Raw genomic sequence first — 18,464 nt, forward strand, 5'->3', positions numbered from 1 at the left:
TGAGGCAGATATATATTATTACTGTGTAAAACCTAGCAGTTCTACTGATTTCTCTGAGAGTGAGGCAGATATATATTATTACTGTGTAAAACCTAGCAGTATTACTGATTTCTCATAGAGTGAGGCGAATATATAGCATTCAGGAAAAAAAACATGATTATATGTCTTTCTGAAATGAAACCATCAAGTGATAGATTTTGAACATGCCATAATTTCTTTAAACAGTACACACGCAAATTATGAGTTCGCTTAAATATTGTTATAGGACAAAGGATTCATTTAATTCCAAAATGCTATATATTCATTTTCAGCTTGTCAAGGGCAATCATTTTCAGTAAGTTAGATGTTATTGTGTGTGTGCGTGTGTGTGTGTGCAATCCCAGGATGAGGAGATGTAATCTCATGTTTAGTCCACAGAAACCAACAGGAGAGATCAGAGTCAGAGATTCTCAGTGGTCAGTCTTCCCAGAGTCATCAAACAGACCTGGCCTCCATATTCAGGGTATGTGGTCCTGTTATTTACATTTGTTTTTGTTTACCTCAAGTAAAGTTGATCTGTCAATCATTCATTAATGTGTTGATGAGAAAGCATTTCTTCTCTTGCTTAACTTATTTACTTGATTTATTTCAGTTGCTTGAAGAGAAAATTATGACATTTGTGAAGAACGAGCTGAAAATGTTCAAGAGGATTCTTAGTCCAGAACTCCTAGAAGGCTTTGAGAGTCAGAAGCAGGATAAGGAAGTGGTGGATGCTGAAGATGAGAAGCAGGAGAGCAGTGCCAGAGAGGGGGCTCTGAAGATCACACTGCACATCCTGAGGAAAATGAACCAGAAGGAGCTTGCTGACACACTGGAGAAATGTAAGATCTGTCTGGCTCATGTTGAATGGTGTTTTATAACATTTAAAAGCTGTAGCTAAAGTACAGATAAAGTAGCTGAGTAACTCAATGATACCGTAGCAGCCTTAACACAACACCTAGTGACCTCATCAAGTAGCAGCAGGGATGTGTTGTGTTGATTAATTTAGAGAGAGAGAGACAACATTAATAATACCATCAATAATACCAATAATAATATAATCAGTCACACCAGTCTGTAATGCATTATGAAAACATTTACACATTTATACAGTAAGTTAAGAGAATAAATTATTATAATGTAAAACTTTATAACAGTCCTACAATACTGTAGTCATTAAAACAGATGTAATATTAATATCCTCTGTGGTATTTCTTCATTCAGATGAGCTTGCTGTGATTTGCCAACGTGAACTCAAATCTAATCTAAAGAAGAAGTTTCAATGTGTATTTGAGGGGATCGCTAAACAAGGAAACCCAACACTTCTCAATAAGATCTACACAGAGCTCTACATCACAGAGGGTGGAACAGGAGAGGTCAATAATGAACATGAGCTGAGACAGATTGAGACAACAACCAGGAAACAAGCAAGACCAGAGACTGCAATCAAATGTAACGACATCTTCAAACCCTTAACTGGACAAGACAAACCTATCAGAACTGTACTGACAAAGGGAGTCGCTGGCATTGGAAAAACAGTCTCTGTGCAGAAGTTCATTCTGGACTGGGCTGAAGGAAAAGCAAATCAGGATGTCCAATTTGTATTTTCATTCCCTTTCCGGGAGCTGAATTTGATGAAAGGGGACAAACACACTTTCATTGAACTTCTTAATCACTTCTCAATGGAAACCAAACAATCAAGAATCTCCAACTACAACAAGTACAAAGTTCTGTTCATCTTTGATGGTCTGGATGAGTGCCGACTGCCCCTAGACTTCCAGAAGAACAAGATCTGTTGTGACGTCACAGAGTCAACCTCAGTGGATGTTCTGCTGACAAATCTCATCAAGGGAAATCTGCTTCCATCTGCTCTCCTCTGGATAACTACCCGACCTGCAGCAGCCAATAAGATCCCTTCAGGGTGTGTTGACCAGGTGACAGAGGTACGAGGGTTCAATGACCCACAGAAGGAGGAGTACTTCAGGAAGAGATTCAGTGATGAGGACCTGGCCAGCAGAATCATCTCACACATAAAGACATCAAGGAGCCTCCACATCATGTGCCACATTCCAGTCTTCTGTTGGATTTCTGCAACAGTCCTTGAACACCTGCTGAAACAAGAGAGAAGAGATGCCCAAGACTCTGACTGAGATGTACACACACCTTGTGGTGTTTCATACCAAACAGAAGAATGAAAAGTATCTTGGGAAAGAAGAGACAGGTCCACACTGGAATAAAGAGAGCATTCTGTCACTGGGAAAACTGGCTTTTCAACAGCTTGTGAAGGGCAATCTGATTTTCTATGAAAAAGACCTGAAAGAGGCTGGCATTGATGTCAGTGAAGCCTCAGTGTACTCAGGATTGTGCACACAGATCTTTAAAGAGGAATGTGGGCTGTACCAGGACAAGGTGTACTGCTTTGTTCATCTGAGCATTCAGGAGTTTCTGGCTGCTGTATATGTGTTCCTCTCATTCATCAACAACAATGAGAATCTAATGGACAAACTGCAATCAACGTCCAGGAACCTTTCTGCGCTGTTCAGAGACAAGTCTAAAGTTACTGTCTACAAGAATGCTGTGGATAAAGCCTTACAAAGTGAGACGGGAAACCTGGACCTTTTCCTCCGCTTCCTTCTGGGCCTCTCACTGGAGTCCAATCAGAAGCACTTACGAGGTCTACTGACAAAGACAAGAAGCAGCTCACAGAGCCATGAAGAAACAGTCAAGTACATCAAGGAGAAGATCAGGGAGAATCCCTCTCCAGAGAGGAGTATCAATCTGTTTCACTGTCTGAATGAACTGAATGACCATTCTCTAGTGAAGGAGATCCAAAGATACCTGAGATCAGGAAGTCTCTCAGAAGACGAACTGTCACCTGCACAGTGGTCAGCTCTGGTCTTTGTGTTGCTGACTTCAGAAAAGGAGCTGGATGTGTTTGACCTGAAGAAATACTCCAGATCAGAGGAAGGTCTTCTGAGGCTGCTGCCAGTGGTCAAAGCCTCCAGAGCTGCTCTGTGAGTAAATAAAATGACATATAAGAACTAATTATCAGGAAGAAATATTAAGTTTAGATAAAAATGTGTATTTGAATATGTATATAATGTTATATTGAAAAACATATTGAATCAATGCATTGATTTTGACATTAGTATAAATTATGACCATTCAATTCTAGGAGATGGAAGATGAATCTGTTTGTTGTTTGGGAGAATAAACCAAATGCATCTGCCATTGTCCTTCTACACTACTGGTGTTAAATTAACAGTGTGATTGTGTCATGATGATCTCTTTGTCAGGCTGTCAGGCTGTGGAGTCACAGAGGAAGGCTGTGCTTCTCTGGTCTCAGCTCTGGAGTCAAACCCCTCACACCTGAGAGAGCTGGACCTGAGTAACAATGACCTGAAGGATTCAGGAGTGAAGCTGCTCTCTGATGGACTGGGGAATCCCCACTGTAAACTGGAGACTCTGAGGTCAGTATTCCTGTAGTTGGTCAACAAGTGATAACTGTTCACCAGATCCACATGTGTTTACCAGACACATAGTCCACACCATATGTGTTTGGACAGTGAAGATTACAGTTTTACATTGTGGTGTTATGCTCCAGCATTTTGGATTTGAGATATAATGTTTCATATTAGGTGACAGTACAGAATGTCACCTTTTATTTGAGGTTAAAGGTGAGAGGTTAGCATGTTTTATTTTTCTAAACTGTGAAACAGACATGTATTAAACTACCCTCAAATAAAAGGTGATACCCTCAAAGAATATCAGTGTGGTTTAAGGCACAAGGCGAGACCCAGATGACACGGGAGGCAGATGGTTAGAGTCTTTGATATTTATTAATATACTAAAAGGGGAAGGCAAGAGAATTGTCGTGGACAGGCAAAAGGTCATAACCAGATAAGAGTCCAGAAGGTACAGTGTGGCAGGCAGACTAGAGATCAGGACAGGCAGAATGGTCAGGCAGGCTAGAGGTCAAGGCAGGCAGAATGGTCAGGCAGACTCGATGTCAGGACAGGCAGAATGGTCAGGCAGGCTAGAGGTCAGGACAGGCAGAATGGTCAGGCAGGCTAGAGGTCAGGACAGGCAGAATGGTCAGGCAGGTTAGAGGTCAGGACAGGTAGAATGGTCAGGCAGGCTAGAGGTCAGGACAGGCAGAATGGTCAGGCAGGCTAGAGGTCAGGACAGGCAGAATGGTCAGGCAGGCTAGAGGTCAGGACAGGCAGAATGGTAAGGCAGGCTAGAGGTCAGGACAGGCAGAATGGTCAGGCAGGCTAGAGGTCAGGACAGGCAGAATGGTCAGGCAGGCTAGAGGTCAGGACAGGCTAGAGGTCAGGACAGGCTAGAGGTCAGGACAGGCAGAATGGTCAGGCAGGCTAGAGGTCAGGACAGGCAGAATGGTCAGGCAGGCTAGAGGTCAGGACAGGCAGAATGGTCAGGCAGGCGGGTACAGAGTCCAGAGAACAGGCAAGGGACAAAAACCGGGAGGACTATCAAAACATAATAGAAGCAGGAGTAGGAAAAAACGCTGGTTGACTTGATGAACATACAAGAAGAACTGGTACAGAGAAACAGGAAACACAGGGATATTTACACCAGGGAAACACAGGGATATTTACACCAGGAAACACAGGGATATATACACCAGATAAACACAGGGATTTATACACCAGTTAAACACAGGGATATATACACCAGGGAAACACAGGGATTTATACACCAGTTAAACACAGGGATATATACACCAGGGAAACACGGGGATATATACACCAGGAAACACAGGGATATATACACCAGGGAAACACGGGGATATATACACCAGGAAACACAGGGATATATACACCAGGGAAACACGGGGATATATACACCAGGGAAACACAGGGATATATACACCAGGGAAACACAGGGATATATACACCAGGGAAACACAGGGATATATACACCAGGGAAACACAGGGATATATACACCAGGGGAACACAGGGATATATACACCAGGGAAACACGGGGATATATACACCAGGGAAACACAGGGATATATACACCAGGGAAACACAGGGATATATACACCAGGGAAACACAGGGATATATACACCAGGGAAACACAGGGATATATACACCAGGGAAACACAGGGATAATGTGTTGTTTTCCTTTCTACCTAAACACAAAAAGAGGTTTAGAGGAGCTGGCTGCTAAACAACTCCCAAAAGAATAAGTGAACTGAAAATATACTGCCACTATTTTCACCACCAAAGAATATCAGTGTGATTTTAATATGATTTGACTCTTTGCAGGCTGTCAGGCTGTCTAGTCACAGAGGAAGGCTGTGCTTCTCTGGTCTCAGCTCTGAGGTCAAACCCCTCACACCTGAGAGAGCTGGACCTGAGCTACAATCACCCAGGAGACTCAGGAGTCAGACTGCTCTCTGCTGGACTGGAGGATCCACATTGCAGACTGGAGAAACTCAAGTATGTAGAGGGTTTATGTCAATGTTCATATCAGACATGTTTGACTTATCAGGCTAGTTAAGACAAACATTCTGACCACCACCTGGACAAAGGTATATGCTGTCTATGTGTGTGTGTGTGTGTGTGTCCTGTGTATGTGTGTGTGTGTCCAGTGTGTGTGTCCAGTGTGTGTGTCCAGTGTGTGTGTGTGTGTGTGTATGTGTGTGTGTGTGTGTGTGTGTGTGTGTGAAACATACACGGGACACACACACACACCCACACAGTCACACACTTGATAAAACACACTGGACACACACACAGACAAACCAACTAATTCTTACCAACGCTTGACCGTGTGTGTGTGTGTGTGTGTGTGTGTGTGTGTGTGTGTGTGTGTGTGTGTGTGTGTGTGTGTGTGTGTGTGTGTGTGTGTGTGTGTGTGTGTGTGTGTGTGTGTGTGTGTGTGTGTGTGTGTGTGAGTTCCCGTGTATCCCTCAATGACTGTCTGTTCTTCTGCTTACCGCTACAGTGTGGAACATGGTGGAGAAAACACAATGATACCTGGACTTAGAAAATGTGAGTGTTGACTGCTGTGAAGAATATGACTAAGAATAAGTCTTAATTCAAGTTAAGTCAAAGTCAAAGACCACCATCATTACTTACTTGGTCATATTAAATATCAGCTGTAGTTCTACAGAAGCAGAAATCAGGGACACCAAAGATTACAAAGAGTTGATTTGACAATGTGTGTGTGTGTGTGTGTGTGTGTGTGTGTGTGTGTGTGTGTGTGTGTGTGTGTGTGTGTGTGTGTGTGTGTGTGTGTGTGTGTGTGTGTGTGTGTGTGTGTGTGTGTGTGTGTGTGTGTGTGTGTAATTAATGGGAATAAGTGTGTTTTATATTACCATACAGTATAACATATGATCATTCAACAAGTCTCAAGTTACCTTAACTTCTCCTTTTGATACCTAGAAACATCTACATTAAATGAATTAGTGAAAAGTGAGTTAACATTCTAATGTGAATGATGATGATTTCTAATATTGTGTCTGGTTTCATCCATCAGATGTCTGTGATCTGACACTGGACCTCAACACAGTAGACAGACTCCTCTCTCTGTCTGAGGAGAACAGAAAGGTGACATGGAGGAGAGAGGAGCAGCCGTATCCTGATCACCCAGAGAGATTTGAGGACAGGGAACAGGTGCTGTGTAGAGAGGGTCTGACTGGGCGCTGTTACTAGGAGGCAGAGTGGAGTGGGAGTTGGGCTGATATAGGAGTGACATATAAAGGAATCAACAGGAGAGGAAGGGGTTATGACTGTTGTCTTGGATACAATGACAAGTCCTGGAGCCTGTTCTGCTATGACAACAGTTACAGAGCCTGGCACAATAATAATCCCACTACCATAGACGTCCCCTCCTCCAGCTGCCACAGAGTAGGAGTGTATCTGGACTGGCCAGCCGGCACTCTGTCCTTCTATAGAGCCTCCTCTGACACATTGACCCACCTGATCACATTCACCTCCACATTCACTGAGCCCCTCTATCCAGGGTTTAGGGTTTGGTTTGTTGGCGGCTCAGTGTCTCTGAAATAATAACAAACAAACACACACACACACACACACACACACAGGACACACACACACACGCTGGACACACACACACACACACACACACACTGGACACACACACACACTGGACACACATTCACAGTGGACACACACACACATATTGGACACACACACAGACACACTTGACACACACACACACACACACACACACACACACACACACACACACACACACACACACACACACACACACACACACACACATACACACACACACACACACACACACACACACACACACACACACACACACACACACTGGACAGACACACACACACTGGACAAACACACACACACACACACTGGACAAACACACACTGGACACACACACAAAAACACACACATACTGGACACACACACACTGGACACACACACACACACACACACTGGACACACACACACTGGACACACACACACACACTGGACAAACACACACTGGACACACACACACTCGACAAAAACACACACATACTGGACACAAACACACTGGACACACACACACACACACTGGACACACACACATACACAGACACACACACACACACACACTGGACACTGGACAAACACACACACACACATACACAGACACACACACATACACACACACACACACACACACACACACACACACACACACACACACACACACACACACACACACACACACACACACAGGACACACACACACAGGACACACACACACTGGACACACACACACACACACACACACACACACACTGGACACACACACACACACACTCACACTGGACACACACACACACTGGACACACACACAGACACACTGGACACTCACACACACACACTGGACACACACACACGCACACACACACACGCACACGCACACACACACTGGACACACACACACACACACTTGACACACACACACACACACTGGACAAACACACACACACTCGACAAACACACACACACACACACTGGACACACACGACACACACACACACACACACACTGGACAAACACACACACACAGTGGACACACTGGACGAACACACACACACAGTGGACACACGGGACACACACACACAGGACACACACACACACACACACACACACACACACACATGCGTGTCTTCCTATAATTGTGACAATAACACCGTTAAAATACCAATGTGATCATTTGTTGTCTTGTATGTTGAATAACAAATTGTATAATTATAAATGGACATACGCTCCATAGTTGTACAAGTATACAAGTATATATTGTACTTTTCATAATAAATATACTTGAAACAAGAAAAGCCTGTTAATTGTGAAAACAGTTTGGTTATTGATGTTACGTTTCCTCTGTCAGGTTGACGTTAACCTGCGACTGGTTGAAACATGAAACAAATATGAAATATGAAAACAATTAAATAGAAATATGTAAAATTGAATTAAACAAATTGTACAATTTGTACAACAAGAGTGTTGTGATGCAGGGTTACTATAGCAACATTGTGTTGTGATGCAGGGTCACTCTCTGCTCTCCCTGCTCTATCTCTCTGCTCTCTCTCTCTGCTCTCCCTCTGCTCTCTCTGCTCTCTCTCTCTCACTCTGCTCTCTCTCTGTCACCCTCTGCTCTCTCTGCTCTCTCTGCTCTCTCTCTCTGAACTCTCTCTCTGCTCTCTCTCTCTCCCTCTGCTCTCTCTCTCTGAACTCTCCCTCTGCTCTCTCTCTCTCTCCCTCTGCTCTCTCTCTCTGAACTCTCCCTCTGCTCTCTCTCTCTCTCCCTCTGCTCTCTCTCCCTCTGCTCTCTCTCTCTCCCTCTACTCTCTCTGCCCTCTGCTCTCAATTCAATTCAAGGGGCTTTATTGGCATGGGAAACATGTGTTAACATTGCCAAAGCAAGTGAGGTAGACAATATACAAAAGTGAAATAAACAATACAAATTAACAGTAAACATTACACATACAGAAGTTTCAAAACAATAAAGACATCACAAATGGCTGATGACCTCAGGCCTTGGATATTCCAGGATGATATAGTGAAGGCTTTTTGTTCCATAAAGTGTCCAATGTTGTTGGTCGGGGTTTTGCCTCAGGCCAGTAAGTGTGAGCAGAGCCTGCTGAGCATCTGGTACATGCCGTTGGCTTGGGCGAGTGTAAGAGTGGGGGTTGGGCCTGTTTGCCCGCTCACTACCTGGGCGTATGTGTGACTTCCATGTTGATGCCCTCTTTGCGGGGGTGGGGTGCATGGGGTGGGCAGGAGTGGCATAGGTCTGATCTGAGGGGGCCTAAATGGGGTGTAGGGGGGGGGTGTTGATTGGTTGGGGTGGGGGTGTGAATGTGTCTGGGGGTGCTGTGGTCTGGATGTAAGTCCTCTTGGCGTGGGTCCTCTATGTGTAGGTCCACGGGGGGGTCCTGCAGGTCTTGGAGGGTGTCTCGCTGGTCTGGGTGGGGTGTCTCTTGATCTGTTGCTCCTGTGTGATGTGTTGGGGCTGCGTTTGAGAGCGATGTCCTTCAGAGTCCGGGCAAAGGTGGGCACTGCTGCCTTGTAGAGGTGGACCTGGTCATAGAGGCTGTTCAAGTCCAGGGTGAAGTGGTGGGCCAGGAAAACATTTGGTTTTGAGGCACAGTCACGGGAAATGCTTGCGTTTACCCGCTGTATTGTAGCAGGGTGGAAGTCTTTTCGTGGTAGCAGGGTGGAGATAACCACTTGTGCGTTGGGGCTCTCTCTCTCTGTTCTCTCTGCTCTCTCTGCTCTCTCTCTCTCTCTGTTCTCTCTCTGCCCTCTCTGTTCTCTCTCTCTGCTCTCTCTGTTCTCTCTCTCTCTCTGTTCTCTCTCTGCCCTCTCTGTTCTCTCTCTCTGCTCTCTCTGCTCTCTCTCTCTCTCTGTTCTCTCTCTGCCCTCTCTGTTCTCTCTCTCTGCTCTCTCTGCTCTCTCTCTCTCTCTCTGTTCTCTCTCTGCCCTCTCTGTTCTCTCTCTCTGCTCTCTCTGCTCTCTCTCTCTCTCTGTTCTCTCTCTGCCCTCTCTGTTCAATTCAATTCAATTCAATTCAAGGGGCTTTATTGGCATGGGAAACATGTGTTAACATTGCCAAAGCAAGTGAGGTAGATATTATACAAAAGTGAAATAAACAATACAAATTAACAGTAAACATTACACATACAGAAGTTTCAAAACAATAAAGACATTACAAATGTTATATTATATATATACAGTGTTGTAACAATGTACAAATGGTTAAATTTGCACACAAGCACACAAGTTAAAATAAATAAGCATAAATATGGGTTGTATTTACAATGGTGTTTGTTCTTCACTGGTTGCCCTTTTCTTGTGGCAACAGGTCACAAATCTTGCTGCTGTGATGGCACACTGTGGAATTTCTCCCAGTAGATATGGGAGTTTATCAAAATTGGATTTGTTTTCAAATTCTTTGTGGATCTGTGTAATCTGAGGGAAATATGTCTCTCTAATATGGTCATACATTGGGCAGGAGGTTAGGAAGTGCAGCTCAGTTTCCACCTCATTTTGTGGGCAGTGTGCACATAGCCTGTCTTCTCTTGAGAGCCATGTCTGCCTACGGCGGCCTTTCTCAATAGCAAGGCTATGCTCACTGAGTCTGTACATAGTCAAAGCTTTCCTTAAGTTTGGGTCAGTCACAGTGGTCAGGTATTCTGCCACTGTGTACTCTCTGTTTAGGGCCAAATAGCATTCTAGTTTGCTCTGTTTTTTTGTTAATTCTTTCCAATGTGTCAAGTAATTATCTTTTTGTTTTCTCATGATTTGGTTGGGTCTAATTGTGCTGTTGTCCTGGGGCTCTGTGGGGTGTGTTTGTGTTTGTGAACAGAGCCCTAGGACCAGCTTGCTTAGGGGACTCTTCTCCAGGTTCATCTCTCTGTAGGTGATGGCTTTGTTATGGAAGGTTTGGGAATCGCTTCCTTTTAGGTGGTTGTAGAATTTAACGGCTCTTTTCTGGATTTTGATAATTAGTGGGTATCGGCCTAATTCTGCTCTGCATGCATTATTTGGTGTTCTACGTTGTACACGGAGGATATTTTTGCAGAATTCTGCATGCAGAGTCTCAATTTGGTGTTTGTCCCATTTTGTGAAATCTTGGTTGGTGAGCGGACCCCAGACCTCACAACCATAAAGGGCAATGGGCTCTATGACTGATTCAAGTATTTTTAGCCAGATCCTAATTGGTATGTTGAAATTTATGTTCCTTTTGATGGCATAGAATGCCCTTCTTGCCTTGTCTCTCAGATCGTTCACAGCTTTGTGGAAGTTACCTGTGGTGCTGATGTTTAGGCCGAGGTATGTATAGTTTTTTGTGTGCTCTAGGGCAACGGTGTCTAGATGGAATTTGTGGTCCTGGTGACTGGACCTTTTTTGGAACACCATTATTTTGGTCTTACTGAGATTTACTGTCAGGGCCCAGGTCTGACAGAATATGTGCAGAAGATCTAGGTGCTGCTGTAGGCCCTCCTTGGTTGGTGACAGAAGCACCAGATCATCAGCAAACAGTAGACATTTGACTTCGGATTCTAGTAGGGTGAGACCGGGTGCTGCAGACTGTTCTAGTGCCCGCGCCAATTCGTTGATATATATGTTGAAGAGGGTGGGGCTTAAGCTGCATCCCTGTCTCACCCCACGACCCTGTGTGAAGAAATGTGTGTGTTTTTTGCCAATTTTAACCGCACACTTGTTGTTTGTGTACATGGATTTTATAATGTCGTATGTTTTACCCCCAACACCACTTTCCATCAATTTGTATAGCAGACCCTCATGCCAAATTGAGTCGAAGGCTTTTTTGAAATCAACAAAGCATGAGAAGACTTTGCCTTTGTTTTGGTTTGTTTGGTTGTCAATTAGGGTGTGTAGGGTGAATACATGGTCTGTTGTACGGTAATTTGGTAAAAAGCCAATTTGACATTTGCTCAGTACATTGTTTTCATTGAGGAAATGTACGAGTCTGCTGTTAATGATAATGCAGAGGATTTTCCCAAGGTTACTGTTGACGCATATTCCACGGTAGTTATTGGGGTCAAATTTGTCTCCACTTTTGTGGATTGGGGTGATCAGTCCTTGGTTCCAAATATTGGGGAAGATGCCAGAGCTAAGGACGATGTTAAAGAGTTTTAGTATAGCCAATTGGAATTTGTTGTCTGTATATTTGATCATTTCATTAAGGATACCATCAACACCACAGGCCTTTTTGGGTTGGAGGGTTTTTATTTTGTCCTGTAACTCATTCAAGGTAATTGGAGAATCCAATGGGTTCTGGTAGTCTTTAATAGTTGATTCTAGGATTTGTATTTGATCATGTATATGTTTTTGTTCTTTATTCTTTGTTATAGAGCCAAAAAGATTGGAGAAGTGGTTTACCCATACATCTCCATTTTGGATAGATAATTCTTCGTGTTGTTGTTTGTTTAGTGTTTTCCAATTTTCCCAGAATTGGTTAGAGTCTATGGAGTCTTCAATTACATTGAGCTGATTTCTGACGTGCTGTTCCTTCTTTTTCCGTAGTGTATTTCTGTATTGTTTTAGTGATTCGCCATAGTGAAGGCGTAGACTCAGGTTTTCCGGGTCTCTATGTTTTTGGTTGGACAGGTTCCTCAATTTATTTCTTAGATTTTTGCATTCTTTATCAAACCATTTGTCATTGTTGTTCATTTTCTTCGGTTTTCTATTTGAGATTTTTAGATTTGATAGGGAAGCTGAGAGGTCAAATATACTGTTAAGATTTTCTACTGCCAAGTTTACACCTTCACTATTGCAGTGGAACATTTTACCCAGGAAGTTGTCTAAAAGGGATTGAATTTGCTGTTGCCTAATTGTTTTTTGGTAGGTTTCCAAACTGCATTCCTTCCATCTATAGCATTTCTTAATGTTACTCAGTTCCTTTGGCTTTGATGCCTCATGATTGAGTATTGCTCTGTTCAAGTAGACTGTGATTTTGCTGTGGTCTGATAGGGGTGTCAGTGGGCTGACTGTGAACGCTCTGAGAGACTCTGGGTTGAGGTCAGTGATAAAGTAGTCTACAGTGCTACTGCCAAGAGCTGAGCTATAGGTGAACCTACCATAGGAGTCCCCTCGAAGCCTACCATTGACTATGTACATACCCAGCGTGCGACAGAGCTGCAGGAGTTGTGACCCGTTTTTGTTGGTTATGTTGTCATAGTTGTGCCTAGGGGGGCATATGGGGGAGGGAATGCTGTCACCTGCAGGCAGGTGTTTGTCCCCCTGTGTGCTGAGGGTGTCAGGTTCTTGTCCAGTTCTGGCATTTAGGTCGCCACAGACTAATACATGTCCCTGGGCCTGGAAATGATTGATTTCCCCCTCCAGGATGGAGAAGCTGTCTTTATTAAAGTATGGGGATTCTAGTGGGGGGATATAGGTAGCACACAGGAGGACATTTTTCTCTGTTAAGATAATTTCCTTTTGAATTTCTAGCCAAATGTAAAATGTTCCTGTTTTGATTAATTTAATGGAGTGAGTTAGGTCTGCTCTATACCAAATTAGCATTCCCCCTGAGTCCCTTCCCTGTTTCACACCTGGTAGTTTGGTGGATGGGACTACCAGCTCTCTGTAACCTAGAGATGCTGTTCTCTCTCTCTGCTCTCTCTGCTCTCTCTCTCTCTCTGTTCTCTCTCTGCCCTCTCTGTTCTCTCTCTCTGCCCTCTCTGTTCTCTCTGCTCTCTCTGCTCTCTCTCTCTCTCTGTTCTCTCTCTCTGCCCTCTCTGTTCTCTCTCTCTGCCCTCTCTGTTCTCTCTGCTCTCTCTCTCTCTCTCTGTTCTCTCTCTCTGCCCTCTCTGTTCTCTCTGCTCTCTCTGCTCTCTCTCTCTCTCTGTTCTCTCTCTCTGCCCTCTCTGTTCTCTCTCTCTGCCCTCTCTGCTCTCGTTCTCTCCCCCGCTCTGCTCTCTCACTCTGCTCTCTCTGCTCTGCTCTCTCTCTCTGTTCTCTCTCTCTCTCTGTTCTCTCACTCTCTGCTCTCTCTCTCTCTCTGTTCTCTGATCTCTCTCCCTCTGCTCTCTGCTCTGCTGCTCTGTCTTTTCTCTGCTCTCTCTCTGCTCTCTCACTCTCTGCTCTCTCACTCTCTCTTTGCTTTCTCAACCTGCTTTCTGCTCTCTGTCTCTCTCTGCTCTCTCTCTGCTCTCCGCTCTCTCTCTGCTCTCTGTCTGCTCTCTGCTCACTCTCTCTCTGCTATCTCGTCTCCCTCTGCTCTCTCTCTGTTCTCTGCTCTCTCTCTCTCACTCTGCTCTCTCTGCTCTCTCTCTGCACTCTCAGCCTACTCTCTGCTCTCTCTCTCTGCTCTCTCGCTGCTCTCTCTCTCTGCTCTCTGCTCTCTCTCTCTGCTCTCTCAGCCTGCTTTCTGCTCTCTCTCTCTCTCTACTCTCTCCCTCTCTTTCTCTACTCTCTCGTTCTTTCTGCTCTCTGCGCTCTCTCTCTCTGCTCTCTCTGCTCTCTCTCTCCCTCTGCGCTCTCTGCTCTCTCTCTGTTCTCTCTGCTCTGCTGCTCTCTCTTTTCTCTGCTCTCTCTGCTCTCTCTGAGCTCTCTCTTTCTGCTCTTGTTCTCTGCTCTCTCTCTCTGCTCTCTCTCTCCCTCTGCTCTCTCTCTCTTCTCTGCTCTCTTTCTCTGTTTTCTGCTCTCTTTGCTCTCTACTCTGCTCTCTCTATTCTATGCTCTCTCCATCCCTCTCTGCTCTCTCTGCTCTTCTCTCTCTCTCCCTCTGCTCTCTGCCCTCTCTCTCCCTCTGCTCTCTCTGCTCTCTTCCCTCTCTCTTCTCTCTCTCTCTCTGCTCTCCTCCTCTCTCTCTACTCTCTCTCTCTTTCTGCTCTCTCTTTCTGCTCTCTCTCTCCCTCTCTGCTCTCTGCCCTCTCTCTTCTCTCTCTCTCGCTCTGCTCTCCCCCTCTCTCTCTACTCTCTCTCTCTTTCTGCTCTCTCTCTGCCCTCTATGCTCTCTCTCTCCCTCTCTGCTCTCTCTCTGCTCTCTCTGCTCTTTCTCTTTTCTCTGCTCTCTCTGCTCTCTCTCTTTCTGCTCTCGTTCTCTGCTCTCTGCTCTCTCTTCTCTGCTCTCTCTCCCTCTGCTCTCTCTCTTCTCTCTGTTCTCTGCTCTCTCACTCCCTCTGCTCTCTCTCTTCTCTCTGCTCTCTCTCTTCTCTCTCTCTGCTCTCTCTCTCTCTCTCTCTGTTCTCTCTCTGCCCTCTCTGTTCTCTCTCTCTGCTCTCTCTGTTCTCTCTCTCTCTCTGTTCTCTCTCTGCCCTCTCTGTTCTCTCTCTCTGCTCTCTCTGCTCTCTCTCTCTCTCTGTTCTCTCTCTGCCCTCTCTGTTCTCTCTCTCTGCTCTCTCTGCTCTCTCTCTCTCTCTGTTCTCTCTCTGCCCTCTCTGTTCTCTCTCTCTGCTCTCTCTGCTCTCTCTCTCTCTCTGTTCTCTCTCTGCCCTCTCTGTTCTCTCTCTCTGCTCTCTCTCTCTCTCTGTTCTCTCTCTGCCCTCTCTGTTCTCTCTCTCTGCCCTCTCTGTTCTCTCTGCTCTCTCTGCTCTCTCTCTCTCTCTGTTCTCTCTCTCTGCCCTCTCTGTTCTCTCTCTCTGCCCTCTCTGTTCTCTCTGCTCTCTCTCTCTCTCTCTGTTCTCTCTCTCTGCCCTCTCTGTTCTCTCTGCTCTCTCTGCTCTCTCTCTCTCTCTGTTCTCTCTCTCTGCCCTCTCTGTTCTCTCTCTCTGCCCTCTCTGCTCTCGTTCTCTCCCCCGCTCTGCTCTCTCACTCTGCTCTCTCTGCTCTGCTCTCTCTCTCTGTTCTCTCTCTCTCTCTGTTCTCTCACTCTCTGCTCTCTCTCTCTCTCTGTTCTCTGATCTCTCTCCCTCTGCTCTCTGCTCTGCTGCTCTGTCTTTTCTCTGCTCTCTCTCTGCTCTCTCACTCTCTGCTCTCTCACTCTCTCTTTGCTTTCTCAACCTGCTTTCTGCTCTCTGTCTCTCTCTGCTCTCTCTCTGCTCTCCGCTCTCTCTCTGCTCTCTGTCTGCTCTCTGCTCACTCTCTCTCTGCTATCTCGTCTCCCTCTGCTCTCTCTCTGTTCTCTGCTCTCTCTCTCTCACTCTGCTCTCTCTGCTCTCTCTCTGCACTCTCAGCCTACTCTCTGCTCTCTCTCTCTGCTCTCTCGCTGCTCTCTCTCTCTGCTCTCTGCTCTCTCTCTCTGCTCTCTCAGCCTGCTTTCTGCTCTCTCTCTCTCTCTACTCTCTCCCTCTCTTTCTCTACTCTCTCGTTCTTTCTGCTCTCTGCGCTCTCTCTCTCTGCTCTCTCTGCTCTCTCTCTCCCTCTGCGCTCTCTGCTCTCTCTCTGTTCTCTCTGCTCTGCTGCTCTCTCTTTTCTCTGCTCTCTCTGCTCTCTCTGAGCTCTCTCTTTCTGCTCTTGTTCTCTGCTCTCTCTCTCTGCTCTCTCTCTCCCTCTGCTCTCTCTCTCTTCTCTGCTCTCTTTCTCTGTTTTCTGCTCTCTTTGCTCTCTACTCTGCTCTCTCTATTCTATGCTCTCTCCATCCCTCTCTGCTCTCTCTGCTCTTCTCTCTCTCTCCCTCTGCTCTCTGCCCTCTCTCTCCCTCTGCTCTCTCTGCTCTCTTCCCTCTCTCTTCTCTCTCTCTCTCTGCTCTCCTCCTCTCTCTCTACTCTCTCTCTCTTTCTGCTCTCTCTTTCTGCTCTCTCTCTCCCTCTCTGCTCTCTGCCCTCTCTCTTCTCTCTCTCTCGCTCTGCTCTCCCCCTCTCTCTCTACTCTCTCTCTCTTTCTGCTCTCTCTCTGCCCTCTATGCTCTCTCTCTCCCTCTCTGCTCTCTCTCTGCTCTCTCTGCTCTTTCTCTTTTCTCTGCTCTCTCTGCTCTCTCTCTTTCTGCTCTCGTTCTCTGCTCTCTGCTCTCTCTTCTCTGCTCTCTCTCCCTCTGCTCTCTCTCTTCTCTCTGTTCTCTGCTCTCTCACTCCCTCTGCTCTCTCTCTTCTCTCTGCTCTCTCTCTTCTCTCTCTCTGCTCTCTCTCTCTCTCTCTCTGTTCTCTCTCTGCCCTCTCTGTTCTCTCTCTCTGCTCTCTCTGTTCTCTCTCTCTCTCTGTTCTCTCTCTGCCCTCTCTGTTCTCTCTCTCTGCTCTCTCTGCTCTCTCTCTCTCTCTGTTCTCTCTCTGCCCTCTCTGTTCTCTCTCTCTGCTCTCTCTGCTCTCTCTCTCTCTCTGTTCTCTCTCTGCCCTCTCTGTTCTCTCTCTCTGCTCTCTCTGCTCTCTCTCTCTCTCTGTTCTCTCTCTGCCCTCTCTGTTCTCTCTCTCTGCTCTCTCTCTCTCTCTGTTCTCTCTCTGCCCTCTCTGTTCTCTCTCTCTGCCCTCTCTGTTCTCTCTGCTCTCTCTGCTCTCTCTCTCTCTCTGTTCTCTCTCTCTGCCCTCTCTGTTCTCTCTCTCTGCCCTCTCTGTTCTCTCTGCTCTCTCTCTCTCTCTCTGTTCTCTCTCTCTGCCCTCTCTGTTCTCTCTGCTCTCTCTGCTCTCTCTCTCTCTCTGTTCTCTCTCTCTGCCCTCTCTGTTCTCTCTCTCTGCCCTCTCTGCTCTCGTTCTCTCCCCCGCTCTGCTCTCTCACTCTGCTCTCTCTGCTCTGCTCTCTCTCTCTGTTCTCTCTCTCTCTCTGTTCTCTCACTCTCTGCTCTCTCTCTCTCTCTGTTCTCTGATCTCTCTCCCTCTGCTCTCTGCTCTGCTGCTCTGTCTTTTCTCTGCTCTCTCTCTGCTCTCTCACTCTCTGCTCTCTCACTCTCTCTTTGCTTTCTCAACCTGCTTTCTGCTCTCTGTCTCTCTCTGCTCTCTCTCTGCTCTCCGCTCTCTCTCTGCTCTCTGTCTGCTCTCTGCTCACTCTCTCTCTGCTATCTCGTCTCCCTCTGCTCTCTCTCTGTTCTCTGCTCTCTCTCTCTCACTCTGCTCTCTCTGCTCTCTCTCTGCACTCTCAGCCTACTCTCTGCTCTCTCTCTCTGCTCTCTCGCTGCTCTCTCTCTCTGCTCTCTGCTCTCTCTCTCTGCTCTCTCAGCCTGCTTTCTGCTCTCTCTCTCTCTCTACTCTCTCCCTCTCTTTCTCTACTCTCTCGTTCTTTCTGCTCTCTGCGCTCTCTCTCTCTGCTCTCTCTGCTCTCTCTCTCCCTCTGCGCTCTCTGCTCTCTCTCTGTTCTCTCTGCTCTGCTGCTCTCTCTTTTCTCTGCTCTCTCTGCTCTCTCTGAGCTCTCTCTTTCTGCTCTTGTTCTCTGCTCTCTCTCTCTGCTCTCTCTCTCCCTCTGCTCTCTCTCTCTTCTCTGCTCTCTTTCTGCTCTCTCTCTCTGTTTTCTGCTCTCTTTGCTCTCTACTCTGCTCTCTCTATTCTATGCTCTCTCCATCCCTCTCTGCTCTCTCTGCTCTTCTCTCTCTCTC

At 46.2% G+C, this 18,464-nt stretch overlaps 2 pseudogenes; both read left to right on the forward strand.

Annotated features, from left to right (window-relative positions):
- Positions 1-412: 412 nt before the first annotated feature.
- Positions 413-6,522, forward strand: LOC129868429 (NLR family CARD domain-containing protein 3-like; annotated as a pseudogene).
- On the forward strand, positions 6,208-8,460 carry LOC129867858 (stonustoxin subunit beta-like; annotated as a pseudogene).
- Positions 8,461-18,464: the final 10,004 nt, after the last annotated feature.

Source organism: Salvelinus fontinalis, chromosome 2, assembly GCF_029448725.1.
Source record: "Salvelinus fontinalis isolate EN_2023a chromosome 2, ASM2944872v1, whole genome shotgun sequence".
Lineage (NCBI taxonomy): Eukaryota > Metazoa > Chordata > Actinopteri > Salmoniformes > Salmonidae > Salvelinus > Salvelinus fontinalis.